Genomic DNA, 19,102 nt, shown 5'->3' on the forward strand with positions numbered 1-19,102 from the left:
AGCAGACCGCAAAAACACAAAGCTTACTGCATGGTTTGAACTAAATTGAACAGATCCAGGTGCACACAATAAACTTTACACAGATATTCCATACCATTATGTCTTTGACGCTCGAACAAAGAAATGGAAGATGCGTCGAAGAAATGTAAAGTTAGTAAGTCGCATGTATAATGCTTCGGTAAGAGAGGGTGAGCTATTTTATTGCTTCATGTGGCTGGAGCAACATCATTTGAGGAACTTAGAACGTTCAATGGTGTTCTTCATCCAACCTTTAGAGAGGCATGTATTGCACGTGGGCTTTTGCAAGATCACAACTATGGAGAATGTAGCACAGTATGGTACTGCCAGTAAAATCCGTAAGGTTTTTTGTATGATTTTGATCCATGGAGAGGTCAATAATCCTCCAGAAATCTGGGAACGCTTTCACCTCGACATGATGCACGACTCCTTGAGAAATCATCAAGAAGCTATCGCCCAAAATATGGTACTTCAACGCATTGAAAGGCATCTTCAGCAATTCGGTAAGCATCTTGCTGACTTTGGTTTGCCAATGTTAGAAGAAGCATTGCCTGAAGATGATGATCTTAATCTCGACGAAATGAGACAACAAGCAAATTTGTTACGTCCTCAACTGAATGCTGATCAACAAACAGTCTGCCAAGCAGTTATCAATGCTGTGGTAAACAATGATAGTGCACATCCAAATGTATTCTTTTTGGATGGCCCAGGAGGTACGGGAAAAACTTTCACTTACAATTTTCTCATCCGGGAATTGTTGGGGATGAACAAGAAGATTGCTACGTGTGCCTGGACTGGCATAGCTGCAATCCTACTAGATAAAGGTAAGACAATGCATTCCCTTTTCAAACTACCAGTCCCCATTCTGGATAATTCTACCTGTAATGTAACTGCAAATAGTGCACATGCGCGATATCTGCGTAGACGTGATTTGTTTGTTATTGACGAAGCCAGTATGATACCAAAATTTGCATTTGAAGGTATCGATCTCATGCTCCGAGATATATGCAATAGTAATGTTCCTTTTGCCGGCAAAGTAATTCTTCTAGGTGGAGACTTTCGTCAAACACTTCCAATTGTTAGACGTGGGGGTGCTGCTCAAATTGTCGAGTCTTGCTTAAAACGTTCCCGCCTTTGGCATTATGTGCAAATCCACTACTTGCGCCGAAATATGAGGGCTGCTGAGGGTGAACAAGAATTTGCTAATTTTTTGTTGCGTCTTGGGGGAGCTCAGTTACCTATAAAGCCAGATGACCCGTATGAAGGCTGCATTGAGGTTCCAAATCACTGTGTCGTTCCTTCACAGGCTGATTTGATCAACAGTATTTTTGGGAATTTGGATGTTGATTTTTCTAAACGAGCAATTCTCACACCCACTAATCTTGACTCTTTTCAAATAAATGATGGTGTTTTAGAAAGATTACCAGGGGAAATAACAACTTATTTCAGTTTTGACTCAGTCATCTCAGATGACCAGGATGAAATTGATCGTTATCCTCAAGAGTTTTTACACAGCTTGACTCCATCAGGCATGCCTCGACATCGCCTGAATGTAAAGGTAGGTGTCATAGTAATGCTTTTAAGAAACCTTTCCATCCAGGAAGGTTTGTGCAATGGTACCCGAATGATTGTTAGAAATTTGCACCAAAATATTATTGAATGCGAGATCATTTCTGGTGCACATCAGGGAGATAGACACTTTATTCCTAGGGTGGCTCTCGACCCAAATAATACTGGTTTGCCCTTTTCATTCAAGATGACTCAATTTCCTTTGAGACTCTCTTATGCCGTGACCATAAACAAAAGTCAAGGCCAAACATATGATAAAGTAGGTATACTACTTGAAAAGCCTTGCTTTAGTCATGGTCAACTTTATGTGGCTTTTTCCCGGGCAAGATCATTTGAGAGTGTCAAGATATATATCAAAGACACTAATCATCATGGAAAAGTTGGTCAAACTTCTTTTACAAAGAATATTGTTTACCGACAGATTTTATGGTTGTTTAATGGGTTCATTTGTTCATTATTAAGAATTGACTTTGATGAAAGGGTCAAACAACTGAACATTTCATATTATCAAAAGTTAACCAAGACAGTTTATAAAGTGAAAATTAGACATCCTTGAAAATTTTAAAATTTAAATTATAATTGTTTTTGGCCCTTTCATTGAAGTCCAATTAGTTTGATTGTTTACTGAGATTTGATTGTTATCTATTGTGTTAAATTCAAATCAAAGCTGCTTACTGACCTGCTGCACAAATTTAATTTCATGTTCCTTTGACAAAAATTTATTTTGACACGTTTGTTCATTTACAATTTACATGCAACTCTGAATATGACAAAATTTCAATTCTCTATATTTCCATTTTGAATATTTAACTCATGATGTTGACTAGAATGGTTGACAAAAGGTATTGAATGGAACACATCCCAAATCAATGTCGTTGCTTATTTATTTCGTAAAATTCTTATAAAAAAGAAAGAGTTGAGTTGGAAAACATTATCAATAAAAGTTTGACTTATAAAAATAATTTGTTAGTGTCGAAATTTCTTCGCTTTGCGAAAACGGAACGGTCGTTCCGCAACCCCTTTTATGTTGATTAAATTTTTACAAAAAGCTACATTATCTATTATAATGTATATTTCCTTGACCCATAACAATGTGGAACTTGCAGATGTGTATGTGTATGCTATTGTTTAATATAAATTAAATTCTCATTAAAACACAATTGATATGAAAGTTGCAAATCAAAAGTAAAGATGCAATATTAATTTAAATAATAAAAATATTAATGTTTTCTTTATCCTAATGACTCCTACTTTTTTTTGAATCATGACATTAAATTTGTACAGAAGTCATATACTGCATTGTTTTTTTATTTTGTGCTGAGTTTGCACTATGAATGTTGATAATGTTTTCATAGTGTTGTAGTGTTATAGCTACAAATCTTTGAAACATGCTGATAGTGTTTGTTTCACAGATGATTTTACTCAATTTGAAGTTTTTTTAAAGAGTTTGCACTATGAATGTTGATAATGTTTTCATAGTGTTGTAGTGTTATAGCTACAAATCTTTGAAACATGCTGATAGTGTTTGTTTCACAGATGATTTTACTCAATTTTGGAGTTTTTCAAAGAGTTTGCACTATGAATGTTGATAATGTTTTCATAGTGTTGTAGTGTTATAGCTACAAATCTTTGAAACATGCTGATAGTGTTTGTTTCACAGATGATTTCACTCAATTTGAAGTTTTTTTAAAGAGTTTGCACTATGAATGTTGATAATGTTTTCATAGTGTTGTAGTGTTATAGCTACAAATCTTTGAAACATGCTGATAGTGTTTGTTTCACAGATGATGTCATACTCTCATATTCAGGCTTTTTCGTTAATTTTGAACAAGTTTTCTGTTATTTGCTTTTGTGGATTATTCGTTGATAATCAATTTTTAATGCAATTTAAGCAGCTTTGTACCCTAATATTGAATCCGTTGTTTGAGTGTTTTGTTAGGGTGGGGTACAAATGTCTTACCTTCACGAGGTGTACCCTGTTACACATCTTTAAAGCATATGTAATATGCCTTAAAAATGCTAACTGAAAGTCAAGGCTTAGTCGAACCTTAAAGGAATAAATTTTCGCTGAAAAGATTTCGAAAAATTTGGTGTATTTTGCCTGTCCAAATTTGAAATAATCAATGCTTTCTTCATCTTCACTTAATTAGTGATTTGCTTTAAGCAAAACTGAATCTCCACTGTAAAGTTATTTTTCATTTTTAACCGAAATATGTTTACGCCAAAATTTGTTCCTTTAAGGAGTTTAAGTTATTTTGTCCAACTTTAATAGGAAAAATTTATGTAGATGTATTTATATGTATTTATCTCTTCAATACCCAAAGAGACATTTGAACTAACTTCTTTTTTTCTCATGTCTAAAATCTTCCCCAATGTAAAAATCACACTTTATTTTTAAGGCCTGTTTTATATGAATTGTTTTGGGATTACCATTAATTAATATATATCTTTTCTTTACAGACAAAAATTAAAAACAAATTAGAATTAAAAATCATGTCACAGACTAGCGATGACTTTTTAATGGAAGAAATTACAGCGGAAGAGAAAAGGATAAGGAAGATGAAAGCAGCAATTGAGGAAGATCGAGAACAACTGAGAAGTGAGAAAGTATGGCTGAGCGAAGAGAAAGAAAAGGTGGAGAGGGAACAGTTAAATAATCGAAACGAAAGGCAGGAATTAGAAAGGATGAGAAATGAATTGGAGCAGGAAAGGGAATTATTAACGGTGGAGAAGGCAAGACTAGAAGAGGAAATGAAGGTTTTTGATGATGAGAAGCTGGCCAACAAGAAAGACCTTTCAAGAAAGGCTTACGACCGCTATCGTAGCATACACGGCGGGCCACGGTCGACGAAATCTTTTAAACATTGGGTGGAGAAAGGTGGGCAGGATTCAGCTGGTTTTTTGTCGTCCTGGAGCGCGAAGAATAATTCCTTGCAGCATGCAAATCAAACCCCCCAACACCAACACCATTATAAAATAGACCAAAAAGTCTTCCATGTAAGTCTTTCTGGAGAGGCAGCCACTGGTGTCAAGCTATGATCGATTTAACATAGCTTGACTACAATAAATAATCGATGGATGATCCTCTTAGAAAGGCTTACATGGAAAATTTTTTGTATTAGTCTTGCACATTTTAGTTTTTACCTTTCTGACTAAGCCTAAAATTCTCACAAAACCACTATAGCAAGAAGGACAAGATAGTTGCTTGAATATACTTTTGTTACTCCAACAAGGTTCCACTTGCAAGTTTAAATCTTTGATTATATCCTATAATGTATCTTTTCATTCAGAAAAATGTTTCCAGGATTTGAGTTCCCGTTGAGAATTTACAAAATGAAGTACTCAGATCATTCCCTTAAAAAAGGAAAGGTTTCTACTGTTGACAATTTCGTTTAGAGTTTGAAGTTAGGTATTTTACTAGATAAAGATTAAACATCATTGCCATATGCATAAATTAATCCCTGAAGATCGCGTATTTAACCTACCTTTGCCCAGTCTATTTATTCATAAGAGTTAGCATTTTATAGTTGCCTGTGCATGATACTCAGAGGTGTATAGATATTTCTATTATTTAGTTGCCTGTGCATGGTTCACACAGGGTTAGATATTTCTATTATTTAGTTGCCTGTGCATGGTTCACACAGGGTTAGATATTTCTATTATTTAGTCGCCTGTGCATGGTTCACACAGGGTTAGATATTTCTATTATTTAGTCGCCTGTGCATGGTTCACACAGGGTTAGATATTTCCATTATTTAGTCGCCTGTGCATGGTTCACACAGGGTTAGATATTTCTATTATTTAGTCGCCTGTGCATGGTTCACACAGGGTTAGATATTTCTATTATTTAGTCGCCTGTGCATGGTTCACACAGGGTTAGATATTTCTATTATTTAGTCGCCTGTGCATGGTTCACACAGGGTTATAGATGACAAGTAGAAAATTAACAAAACAGTCAGTCACAACTTTGAAATAATATTGCTTAATTCTACTTATAGTCTTTCAGGGCAAGATAGAAACCTTTATTATTACCTCGATATTCTTTGCAAAATCAAACATAAACTTTAGTATCTATACATTTCAAGGTTTATTTAATACGCCAATCTTTCAATGTCAATGTCCCATTCATATAATTGGAATCGTTAGGAAAAGGTTCTTCGATATTATTTGCAAAAATATACCAATTGTTATCAATTTAAGATTAATATGATTCATCTTTTTGTCATTTTCAGTAAGATACTAATTTAATGAATGTATTGAGTATTGTATTGGTATATGGTATGGTTGTATTGTTCCCGCTATACATAAAAGGTAAGTAAACATTTTTCTATAAGTTTAAAAACAGTGTCCTTTTTCTAACTTATTTTAAATAGGTACATTCCATTTATTTTTTACCTTTTCATTCATTATAGAAAACATGGCATGTGACGTGATAGCGTAACAGATTGAATATATGGCGAAATGTAAGAATAACTTTTTTTCTTCATACCTTACTATCCAATTTTATATTTTGTGCTCTTCACCAACCTGTCAATAATATTTACAATCCAAAGGGCTTTTGATGTGTTCAACAACACTCTACTCGGCGGGTGCGACGCCGGGTGACGGCTAGTCTATTTCTAGTTTTCATATCTTTGCATATTTCGAACACATTTTCAAAAAGCACCATATAACTACGTGTATCCAAGCAGGGGATATACGACATGGAGGTTCAAGTCCGAGATACAGTTTCGATTTATAGACCTTCAATTTTAGTGAGTATTTTGTATTTCATTTCTTTTGCGTTTGAACAGTAGTTGGAATGTGTGTTGTTTATGATTTTTTTATATTCCAAGAAGTGGACTTTGTTTGTTGTTGTGGTATATTAATGTTTTTTGCTCCAACAGTATTTCTTTTAGACTTCAAAGAAAGTCCCCAAAACTGTAAGTGATATTTTTTCTTTTTTGAATGAGAGATGAGAGGAGTAGGGAAGAGAGAATCTACAACGATTGTGTAAATAGTGTATATATTTTTGGTTTCAAATATCCCAAACTTGACTAGAAACATTAGAGAAATATGAAACGGGAGGATAAAGACATGACGTAGAAATAAGTGAAAGCGTGAGAGTGACGAGAGATCGCATGAGTTTGAAGAACATTGTAAGTTCCCTTTGACCAAGATTTTTTTTTGATTGTATTTACTTTTGAAAAAGATTATTCAAGAACCAAGATGTGATATTAAATTCATAAGATGTTGAGTGTTCCAGGGCCCGGAGACGCCAACTTGCAACTTGTTGAAAGAATATTACATGTTTGTTTCACCAATAGAGTTTTTATATATTGAATGTTAAATGTTTTACATGATATGTTTTGTGATATCCTACGCGCTGAGAGTGAGAATGAAATTGAAAACTTAGGTTAAGGCTGTATGTATATGCTCAATTGGCATAGATTTGCGGTATCAACGGATTATAGCTGAGTAGACATTACTTGGTTTCAGCCTAATTAAGATATGATATCAATCAACGAGTTGAGCATCCCATTGTGCACAGGGAGATGTCAACGTAAGAGTTGAAAGGATATTTTACCTTTGTTCGGTTGTTTAAGCTCGTGGAAACAATTGAATGAAATATGGTTTATTTACGATGGTATTCTGTCTGGAGACAGAGGAATTGATATTCGTTACCGAATTGAGATATATTACACCGATTACGATATTCAAAGAGAGAGAGAGAGAGAGAGTTATTTATAAATTCGATGGCAATCGATAACACCGAACCAGCAACAATTATCTTACCATTATTGAGAGAAGAGGTTGGATAGAAGATAGACATTCGCGAAGTCATCTTACCATAACGCCTCATGATAAAGTCTGAAAGAACTTTAACCAATTGACAATAGAAAAAAACGATCGATTGATCAATATCAAATTGATCCCTTGAAGGATAACGACTAAATTAACGCAACAAGGAAGACCATGGCAATGAAAGAGAAGAAAATGAATATAGACATTACACAAATAATTAATTGAAAATAATATGAACAATGAACTTGTAGGAGTATAAAGTTACAGAAGAAACTCCTGAGTAGAAGCTGGTGCAGAAGTGTTATGAAGAGACTTCTCAGCTTCTACGGGTCAAATCAGGGATTTGACTTGTATACATGTATACGAGCAAATTACGCGGTAATTTGAAAGAAATAAGAAGCAAAGAAGACTCGAGCAAAACGTATAGCTAAAAATAAAACTGAATACACGTATTTTAATAAACAATATCTAAAAAAAACAATGAACAAAAGACGATGCATGAAATTATTAAGTAAAAAAATTATAACTGAAACCAATTAATGAACCAACATATTGATGACAGATCATTAAAAGTGGAAAAGACAGAACACTGAGAGCAATCCAACTTTAATTGAACATTCAAGAACCACATCGAAATAAAGAAGCTTGTCAATAATCAGAAAGGAGACCGTCAGTAAATCCGGAATATCTGACCGCGTCAACTCATCCTAAAAAGGCAAAACGACAACAATTACAGACAATTGTACAGAGACATAAACCGTTTTCAACAGCAAGCAGAAATGGCCGTAGCCCAAGATGAAGCCGCTGCTTTCGCACAAATTGTAATTCCAAGACAAATCGAAATATCGTCATTACCAACATTTGGACTCGACCCGGCGGATGATATAACCGAATTTTTCGTCAACTATGAAATAACAATTGAATTTTACGAGCTCACAGACGAGCTAAAAGCTAAGCTCCTCACTCGAGTATTAAAAGACAGGGCACTTACATTTTATCGCACCCTTGCCGCAGACGTCCGTGCAAACTACCATAATTTGAAACAAGCACTTACAGATGAATTCGACGTGCCACAAATTAAGTATCGAAAACGCCAACTCTTACACCAAATTTCCTAGCATGGAGAGCCAATCAGCACGTTCTTGAGCCGACTTGAGAAAATTGCTCAAAATCTTAATGTTCCCGACCAAACAAAACTTGATATCATGATTGCTGGACTAGATTCTGGATACAGGAACTACTTACAAATGAAGCAACCAGAGACGTACCGTGAAGCAACCCATGCACTTTTGCTGAAAGAGGCAGTTGATCCACCAATGGAGTATTTAATTGAAGATTTAATGAATCAAATAAAGCTTATTAAAGCCGATAAAGAACAGGGCGATTGTGAACAATCGGTAGTTTGTTTCATATGCAAAGAGGAAGGACACATTTCCAAATATTGCCCCATTAAATATGATTAACTGTGAGAAAGAAACTATTGAACTAAATTGATTGACAAAAAAAAAGACCATATATTCTGAGAAAAGTATTTTACCGTAATTGAATCTTATTTACTTTGTCACTAATATATATATTAAGAGCAATTGCACCTAAGAAAATCCCTGAATCATCTAAAGTGGGATCATTGATGTCTTGAATTTTTTTCTTTTTTAGATATGTTGTGGGGGTTCATGGGTGGAACAAAATTCCAAAATTTGAGCCTCAGAGCTCAAGCCGTTCCGGAGTTTCAAAAATTTTGTCTAAAATACAGACCGGTAATTTACAGACCAGAATTTCAAATTGCTATAACTCCTTATTGATAAGTCTAAATGGCATGAAATTTTGCACAGATACACAAGACCATAAACATTTTCTAAAAACAAAAACAAAAATTTAAAATTTTTTTCCAAAATGGCGGATATTTGAAGCCGAAGATTTGCACTACTTGAAAATACCGGTTGGATTTGATTCTCAGTTATTCCCGGCCTGAGATTCCAAATTGAAATTTTTTTTCAGATCCTGAAAGATCAATCCTTTAACTACCAAATATCAAAAATCTGTCGTGGAGAATTCATTTTTGGCTCAATAAATCAATTTTAAAGATGACCTATATTTTCGGAAAATTCCCTAGCAACGCCCCAGCAACAAGGCTTTAACAGGCTACACCATGTACCGGAAGGCTCAAAAATTGGTTTCAATGATTGACAGTCCATTTCTGGACAGTTGTGATCCTAGACTGATCAAATCATTAAAGGATATTCCTCTATATGCAAAAGAAATTCATAATTTTCACTGCCTGCAATGATATTAATCTATTCTGGTCAGTAGAATGGATTTTAGAAAAACGCTTTTAGAATTTTTAGAATCAAAGTTTTATTTCATTCCTTTTAGTGAACATAGAAGAAAAGTATGATTGGTAGATAACATGAAAAATATAAACAACAGACATTAAAGTGGGTTGCTATGATGAAATGGAAAAGGTCTTTTCTAGGGAATGTCCACCTTGCTTGTGAATAAATTGCAGACTCACATTTCTGAGGTAATACCGGATAGCGGTAGAGTTAAGGTATCAGAAGTGAAATATTCAAGAACCAGAAAGCTATAGTAGAATTCAGAAATGATTAAAAATGGTAATATCATTAGAAAGCATCCGAAATTCAATGGTCCTTATTATTTCAATTCTGATATATTTTCTTTATATTACTTTGACTAGAATTCAATCTTTCTTTTCCAAACAAATGGTCGCAGAGTAAAGGTCGACCCTTCTTCAGGTTAGTTGAAAATTTACTTTGGGCATTGCTGTCAAATTGCTTTAGGCATAAATTCAGAAATAAAACTGCTAAATGATTCTTGATATCTTTTTTCTAAGGTTGAGATATGATATTAAATTTAATTAAACTTTTTTTGAGAAATAAGATTTTATTCAAATTCTTAGTCTTCTGTTACAATTATTACAAGTAACAAATAGTTTGTCATATATTACGATGTTTCCTTCTTTAAAAACACTTGATTTCAATGTATTATAGCAAAATCAGTATTGTATTAGTGAAAAGCTTTGTATTCCATGCAGAATTTCATTAGAATTGATCCATTATTCAGTGTCGGCCATTTTGAATTTTCTAAATAGGTGATGGTGAAAGAAAAGGAAACCGAAAAGTGTTCTGTTGGATCCATCGATTCTTACAAATGTGGAAACAACAAGCGAAAGAGTGATGATACCCTTCGAACGGTCAAAATAAATGAATTGTGTGGTGATGTTTCTAATTTATTCAACACACTTAATAATAAAGAACTTGAGAATTGCAATACAGTCACTTACAAAGAAAGCTGGTTGATTTCTCAGCGCCTCGGCAATCTACTGCCTGATGATGCAAGTATTTGTGAGAGACATCGTTTACGATACGGAAAGAGTTTTCAACCACTGAAAAAGTGCAAATATCCAGGAAAAAAATTGTCATTGTAAGTATTGAATACTATTAGGTGTGTATTAAAACTATAAAGAAATAATTTATTTAAGTCCTGCAGAACTTGAAGATTCAATGTCAGAAGATGAATTATCAGAAATCGAAATGGATCCCACTGGAATCAATGACAGCTTTGGTTATAGCACAGAGGAGTATGCACCAAGTCCTGAGAAATCTGTTTTTAACAAATCGATGAGTGAAATAAGCATCAATTGGACACCATTAAAATATCAACTTGGGAGTGATTTTGACAGTTGTGCCAAAAAAACTCAAGAAAGGATTGTGAAGAAAGCAAACATAGCAATCAACGCGATACTAGAGAATATAGCACCTGGTCAGGTAGATGAACTACGAGAGGAGTGTTTCCAGAAAGATCAAGAGGAGAAAGAGGAACAGCAACTGTTGGCATGTCTACATCAAGCAATACGTGATGCTCCTGGAAGGAACGCACGAATACAATTACTTTCCATTGTTTGCAAAAAGGATTGCGAGGAAAAGTATATTTACAGTGAAGATGAGTTGATGATACAATTCCAAGGTGTAACTTCCTATGAAATCAAGAAAGCTCGCAAACATGCTGCAGCACAAAAAGCAGGAATGCCACTCGAACCTGGTAAATACAGTCGCAAGAAATTAAATGATGCTCAAATCAATCACTTCCTTGATTTTCTACAGTATGGAGGGGTAATGCAAGATGTTGCCAGTGGGACACGATCTATCAAATTATCTTCAGGGCGAAAAGCAACTATACCAAATGCTGTGCGTACTGTGCATAAAGCAGAAATTGTCCGACTATATCTTGCTGCATGTGACCAAGAAGGGTATACCAAAAAAGAATTTGGAACATGTTAAGTCGTTGTCCTGCATCACAAAGAAAAAGTTTAGCTGGTCTAGATAATGTTGCCTCTGAAGGCTCCGATGCTTTTGACGAGCTGATCAGCATGTGCAAATCAGTGAAGAATGATGAAATCAGTTCATTAATCAAAGATTTGATAGATGGTAGAAGATATCTCAAGGGTGAATTTCGTACTCATTGTTCATTAGAGGAATGTCATGGGGTAGCTGATCATTGTATCAAATTTGCTTTATCTGATCCAATGGAAAAGCTGTATCAAAGTGACTGCAGTCATCCTGATCACACAAAAGTATGCATTCAATGTGAGAAGTTGTCTGCTACATTAACAAACATAACACCTTTGCTCATCAAATACAAGGAGCTGTCTGACGACGAACAAGAGGAAATGGAGTATGATATCAATCGTTCAGTTGCTGCTGTCAAGACCTGGAAAGCTCATATCCTAGCTATTGTGAATCAAGAGAGTGCTAAGAAGAGGCTACTAGCAGAAATGGATACTAATACTGCTTTTGTTGTGATTGATTTCGCTATGAAATTTCTATCCAGAAGATATCGTGAATCAATGGCGAATTGGTTTGGCAAAGCTGGGATGGGGATGCATGTTGCATGTGCAATCCTGAAGGATCCTGACGATGAAACCAAATATAAGAAAAGAACTTACATCACATTTATTGGTAAGGCAAAACAAGATCAAGGCGCAGTGATTGCTATCTACCAATCTGTTCTTACCCAAATGAAAAAAGATTTTCCACACTTAGAAAATGTTATCGACAAATCAGACAATGCCGGTTGTTACCACAACGAGGTGTTGTTCTCGTGGAAAGTCAGCTGGCCACAGCCACATCTGAAATTGAAGTTCTTGGAAACAATTTTCAACGAACGACAATCTGGTAAGGACCAGTGTGACAGAGACACTGCAACTGCCAAACGTCAAATGCAGTATTTCATTGATCGTGGTAACAACATTGGGTCTGCAAATGAGATGTTCAATGCAATGAGATCAGCAACAGCACTTTGTGGGTTTACAGCAAATGTTCTTGACATCAAAAGCAAGAAATACACAAAGCTTACACAAATCAAGAACATCTCCAAGATCCATCATATCAAATATATCTACAGTGATGATGGGAATCAATATCATGTTTGGCAATTCAGTGGGATTGGACAAGGGAAGAAGTTTGATGTAGGTGGATGTCCATCAGCACCTCCAAATGAAGAGAAGATGCCATTTTATGATGCAGGAAACATGTTTGGTACAATCAATCTTCAACCAAATGATGATTCAATTGACATTCCTTGTTCAGATAAAGCTTGTATTTTAAGTTTCAAATCTTATGAGAAATTGGAAAAACATCTCAACTTTGGTCATCACAAATATGAATTGGAAATTAAGACGCAATTATCAAAGGTGACTGACAAATGGCAGAAGAGGTTTGAACAACACACTGTCACATCATCTGGAATGGAAGCAGCATCAACTTCTAGAATCTCAACTCAAACTACCAACCTAACACTTCTAAAGAAGGGGTGGGGGATCCCAACAAGAATTCAAAGGCGACTTACTGCGACCCAAAAGGATATATTGAATAGCATTTATGATAATGGTGCAAAATCAGGAAACAAATCGTCACCTGAAGCAGCTGAACAAAAAATGAGAAAGACTCTTAGGCCAAACGAGTATCTCCCAGTTTCAACAATCAAATCTTATTTCTCTAAAAGAACACGGCAAATCAAGGAAGGAAAGGTTGTCACCAACAAAAGCAATTGTGACCAAGGTAAAAAATAATTTTATTTCTTTAAAAATGACCTACATTTATTTATGCTCTGATTTTTTCCTCAAGAAACTAGGAAGTTCTTTAATTCAATTAAGGGTTTTATCATTATTACTGACTTAGGTGAGGTGATTGCTTCAGATGATGAAGAGCTTGATGATGGAGAAGAAGAATCTGAGGGGATTTTAGAAATCGAGAAAGATAGATCAGATATAACCAAATCCATTTCTGTTGCTGTGAGTGGCATAGATATAGCAAAAGACGAATGGCTTGCAGTGGCCTATGATCGTAATTGGTTTCCAGGACAGTTTGTGAAATTTGATGAAGAACAAGAGGAAATGCAAATCCATTTTTTGCACAGATCATCGTCAAATCAAAATTGGTTCATATGGCCAGAACTGTCAAATGGAGACCCTGACATATCATGGGTGCCTGAGGGTAAGCAACAAGTAGGATTAAAGTCATCAGTTTCTTGCCACTGTTGCCGTTATGCTATCTATACAATTCATACTCTGTTTCATACTTATTAATGTTTTTAAAGAAATGAATTGTTGATATTGTGTTACTACATTTCTATGTATTGTGCACTCTGTTCAACACAATTCATTTGTTTGATTGATCAATTCATTCGGTTTCAGGATTAATATTCTTTAAAAATTTTTTAGGTAACATTCTGTATCGACTATCTGAACCAAAAAGTGGAAAACGAAATGTGTTGTTGTTTTGTGAAAAAGAATTGAATGATGTCCAAGAAAGCTACAAACATTGGAAATCAAAATAATGGAACCTTCCGTAACGGTTAGTAAGATAATACTCAAACTAAAAGATTCGATAACGTAAGAAATTATATTAATTCTATGGTATAATTTTGTATGTGCAGTACTTCATTGAGTCATTATTATTTACTATTTCAGGACCAAAGAAGTTGATCATTGGTATCTCTGATTGAAAGACTGATTGAAAGATGATTACTCATTATGAATTAGCTTATAACAATTACTTTTTGTTGCAATAAAACTTACTTAAATTAAAAAAACATGAGACTGAATCAATTTAATTAAGGAGCGCTCTTTCTTGTTTTTAATAACACATTTTAGAACTGTACACATTCTATAGAAAAAAATAGGTCTATTCAAATAAATACCTAAAAAGTCTGGGATCACAACTGTCTAAAAATGGACTGTCAATCATTAAAACCAAAAATAAAACCAATTTTTCAGCCTTCCGGTACATGGTGTAGCCTGTTAAAGCCTTGTTGCTAGGGCGTTGCTAGGGCGTTGCTAGGGAATTTTCCGAAAATATAGGTCATCTTTAAAATTGATTTATTGAGCCAAAAATGAATTCTCCACGACAGATTTTTGATATTTGGTAGTTAAAGGATTGATCTTTCAGGATCTGAAAAAAAAATTCAATTTGGAATCTCGGGCCGGGAAAAACTGAGAATCAAATCCAACCGGTATTTTCAAGTAGTGCAAATCTTCGGCTTCAAATATCCGCCATTTTGGAAAAAAATTTTAAATTTTTGTTTTTGTTTTTAGAAAATGTTTATGGTCTTGTGTATCTGTGCAAAATTTCATGCCATTTAGACTTACCAATAAGGAGTTATAGCAATTTGAAATTCTGGTCTGTAAATTAACGGTCTGTATTTTAGACAAAATTTTTGAAACTTCAAAATGCGATATCTCGGGAACGGCTTGAGCTCTGAGGCTCAAATTTTGGAATTTTGTTCCACCCATGAACCCCCACAACATATCTAAAAAAGAAAAAAATCCAAGACATCAATGATCCCACTTGCAGATTTTCTTAGGTGCAATTGCTCTTAAGACATTATATTTAACATATTCTTTAGCATAAAACGAAGACAACAGGAATGAACATTAATTTGGCATTGATTGACATCCACTATAATTAACTTTGAAATTGATGCAACATGTATTGGCCTTTAAAAAAATTGACAGTTAAACTTGATGTTTATAATGATGGAACCAAGATGATTCGAAATTAACAGGGGGGATAACGCTTTGATACTGCCTTGTAATTTCACAAGCTGAACCGAACATATCAACGTAAATAAAGAGCATATAAACCAACGTTCCAGTGATGAGGACATCACTATTACTTACCGCCCGGATGTCGTGTAAAAAGACTGATTTGACTTAAAGAATGCTTGAATTCTTAAGCTGATACTAAAAAAGATGATTACCTAATTTCTATTGAAAAGTACCTTATCTAATTATCACCAATTAATACCTAATCATCATTGATCAAGAAAACAAACTGATCACATTTCTATTGCAAAGTACCTTAAAGAAGGAGGGACAACAAAAGATTGTTTTAATTCTAAAACAAACTCATCATCATTAATATGAAGAAATAACATTTCGTCACCCACTCAACGAAATCACCTGCGAACTCCTGAGAGCCAAAATTCTATCACAACCGCACCCTATTTTGAGAATATCTACCAATCAGATTCAAGCAGTGAAATCCCATTGTTGTTACAAACCAATCCGATCCAAACACACACCTAGCACGAACAATAACTATTATCTACAGTTATTGTAATATTAATTAACAGAACTTATAAATAAGCTAAAATGTATTTAGACTGAGGTTTTCTGTAATTGTAACACAGTAGTAGTGTAGTTTTACCCATCTTAGGATGGACATAGAACTGTAAATTAGAAAAGATATAAGAATATAAGATATGATTATGGCAATGGATGTAAATTAAGGAATAATATTAAGAAGATTTGAAATTGGGAGGAAAAGATTTCTTCTTTCTTTATCTTAAGGTAAGCTTGATCTCTAAGAAGGAAGCTCTATAAGTCAAACTTTATGAACTGATCTATTTCTAGTTTTCATATCTTTGCATATTTCGAACGCATTTTCAAAAAGCACCATAGAACTACGTGTATCCAAGCAGGGGATATACGACATTATATAACAATTTTTATTACATCTTTGAGCGATGCTAATCACTTCAGTGTTGAAAATCGCTGCTATATAGTATTTTGTTTACGGATATTTAACATCATATATCATTTTTTAACAAATTTTACATATAGTAGCGATGTTAATCACTTTAGTGTCGAAAATCGCTAATACAGTAGTATAATGTTAATCTAGAAAATTTATTTTTGAATTTAATTGAGAGGCGATGTTAATCACTTCAAAACTTGTGAATTTGTTTACTAACCGACATATATATTTTTCTATCTGGAGAGGTTGAAATCCATTATATAAAACATGCAATTATCTCCATAGATCAGTCATCTTACTTCTTGTTTGTCACTGTTTGTTTTGGTTTTAATCGAGAGGTTTTTTGAGTGTAGCACAAATTCGCAAATCTTAACATTTTGTGCAGATATCTCTTCTAAAAAAGTCCTAAGGCGATAGAGGCGTGGCGTCGTGTGCAGGTCTGACAAACTGGTTCAGTCTTTTACCTTCTATCATACATTTACTTTTTTTTTTTAATTTCTTTCATTTTGTTTTGACATGTCTTTTATCCTTTTAGTTTGATAGTTTTTATACCAACTTAGAAGAGATGGTCGTCTTCTGTAACAGAAGTGACAATCGTCATCATCATTATATATTACATGATAAGAATACATATGACGTATATTACAATTATTATGTATAGCATGACCTTACTCCTGTTCTTTTGCTCCCGTTCCCATTCTTGCTCTCGATCCCATTCTTGCTACCGTTTCCATTCTTGTTCCCGTTCCCATTCTTGCTCCCGTTCCCGTTATTGCTCCCGTTCCCATTCTTGCTCCCGTTCTCATTCTTGCTCCCGTTCCCATTCTTGCTCCTCCCGTTCCGATTCTTGCTCCCATTCTCCTTTTCGCTTTCGAGTAATGGAAATCCGTCTCATTCCGCCCTGCGCGGTCTTCGGGCTTACTCCGCCACAGACACGCCCTTCCCACCAATATTTTTTGAATTTCGAATGTATGACGTATTTCGTCTAGTACGGTTCGATGTTCGATTCTTTTGTTTTTCTTTTAGCCAATCAAATCCGTTGGGATCAAAGTTCGAAAATGTTCCTTTTGAGTTAAATTGGGCCGGATCATTCTTTGAAATGTGAGGAGGTAAGAAATTCTTCCAACAGTTTCCTTTCTGCTCTCTTTTTTTCTATCTTGGTACTGTGCTGCCTATCTTGCTGAAGACAATGAGTGGAAAACTGGGCAACCTGTAACAAATTACGGGCCAAAAGTCATTGGTATCTACGGAGAGTATAACTGCCTGCAAGGCTTCACTTTGAATCATCCTCCTGTGGATTGTATGAACGAGGAAGAGAAAAGGTATTATTTTTACTTTCAATTTTGCTTTCATCATCAAATTTCTCCCTCTACTGAACTTTGCTGGTTTTTAAAGAAAGCGATTGCATTTGAGAATAGCTGAAACCTGCAGACACTGTATTTAGTGCGGCAATTTATGCAAGCGAATCTTTTGCTCTTCGTGTATCATCATGTTTTATGATGGAATCAATTTGATCGGATCCGATATGAGACATTAAAGTTCACCACATAAACCTCTGATGATTTATCAATCGATCCAGATATTGAAAAATAATTTGATTGTCTACACATGTGCGTGGACTTAATTAAAGGTGATTTTATTTATTTCTTCATATTAGCTTTATATGAAATACTGTTAACCCAGACCCTCCCACTTGATACTACAGGCAAGGTCGATAATCAGATTTATCAGAAATTCCGCTTAATTTTATATTTGAGTCCTTGGAAATTCCATATAATTTGTCAAAGTTTTTCACTAAACCAGACTCAACCAATCGATAACTTTTTCCAATCGATGACCAATCGATAACCGATCGATGGATTGGATATCGATTGGTTCCGATAGGTCATCGATTGATCATCGATTATTACCTATCGGTTGTTGATCGCTTGATCATCAATTGATAACTATCATCGATTGGCTATTGATTGTTAATCTGTTCTACAGTAACCAATAACCAACCGATCATGTAAGAGTCAATCGGTAATAAATCAATCATCTAAAGTAAATAATAGTAAATAATAGTTTTTGTATTTCTTTAAGAAAATACTATCACCAAGATCAGCCAGGAGAAAGTCCAACACTGAGTGTCGGAGGAAGGGGAGATTAGCAGAAAATCTAGCCGATGTGATCAAACACAAATGTGATGAGAAAGAAGTAGAACCTAGTGAGGTTATAAAGGCCACTTTCAAAAAGTTGAATGTAAATGAGCTTGCATTAAGAAAGCAAGGTCGACCAACAACTCCTTTGGATGTGAGAAAAGATGTTTTGGAATTCTGGCATACAGAGAGCCAGGAATCCACCATCACTACAAATATTATGAGAATAAAGAGGTCTCAGAAACCAACAATTCAAGAAGGGCTGGAATTCGCACCATCTGTGAAGTATGTTACCAAAAGAAATTGAACATATGTTTGCTAAAGAAATTGAACATATGTTTGCTAAAGAAATTGAACATATGTTTGCTAAGATCTGACAAAATTTGATCAGTTCATTCACAGATTATTTCGTCAATAAGATTCCTAAAGATCACATGAATTGTTTCGTGATCTGAATAATGTACACTGTGGATGGATGTTGTAATTTCGAATACTCGTTTCAGGTCGTTATGGATATAAACATGAACATTTTCAAAT

The sequence above is a fragment of the Clytia hemisphaerica genome, unplaced genomic scaffold (assembly GCF_902728285.1).
Source record: "Clytia hemisphaerica strain Z4C2 unplaced genomic scaffold, Clytia hemisphaerica genome assembly, whole genome shotgun sequence".
NCBI lineage: Eukaryota > Metazoa > Cnidaria > Hydrozoa > Leptothecata > Clytiidae > Clytia > Clytia hemisphaerica.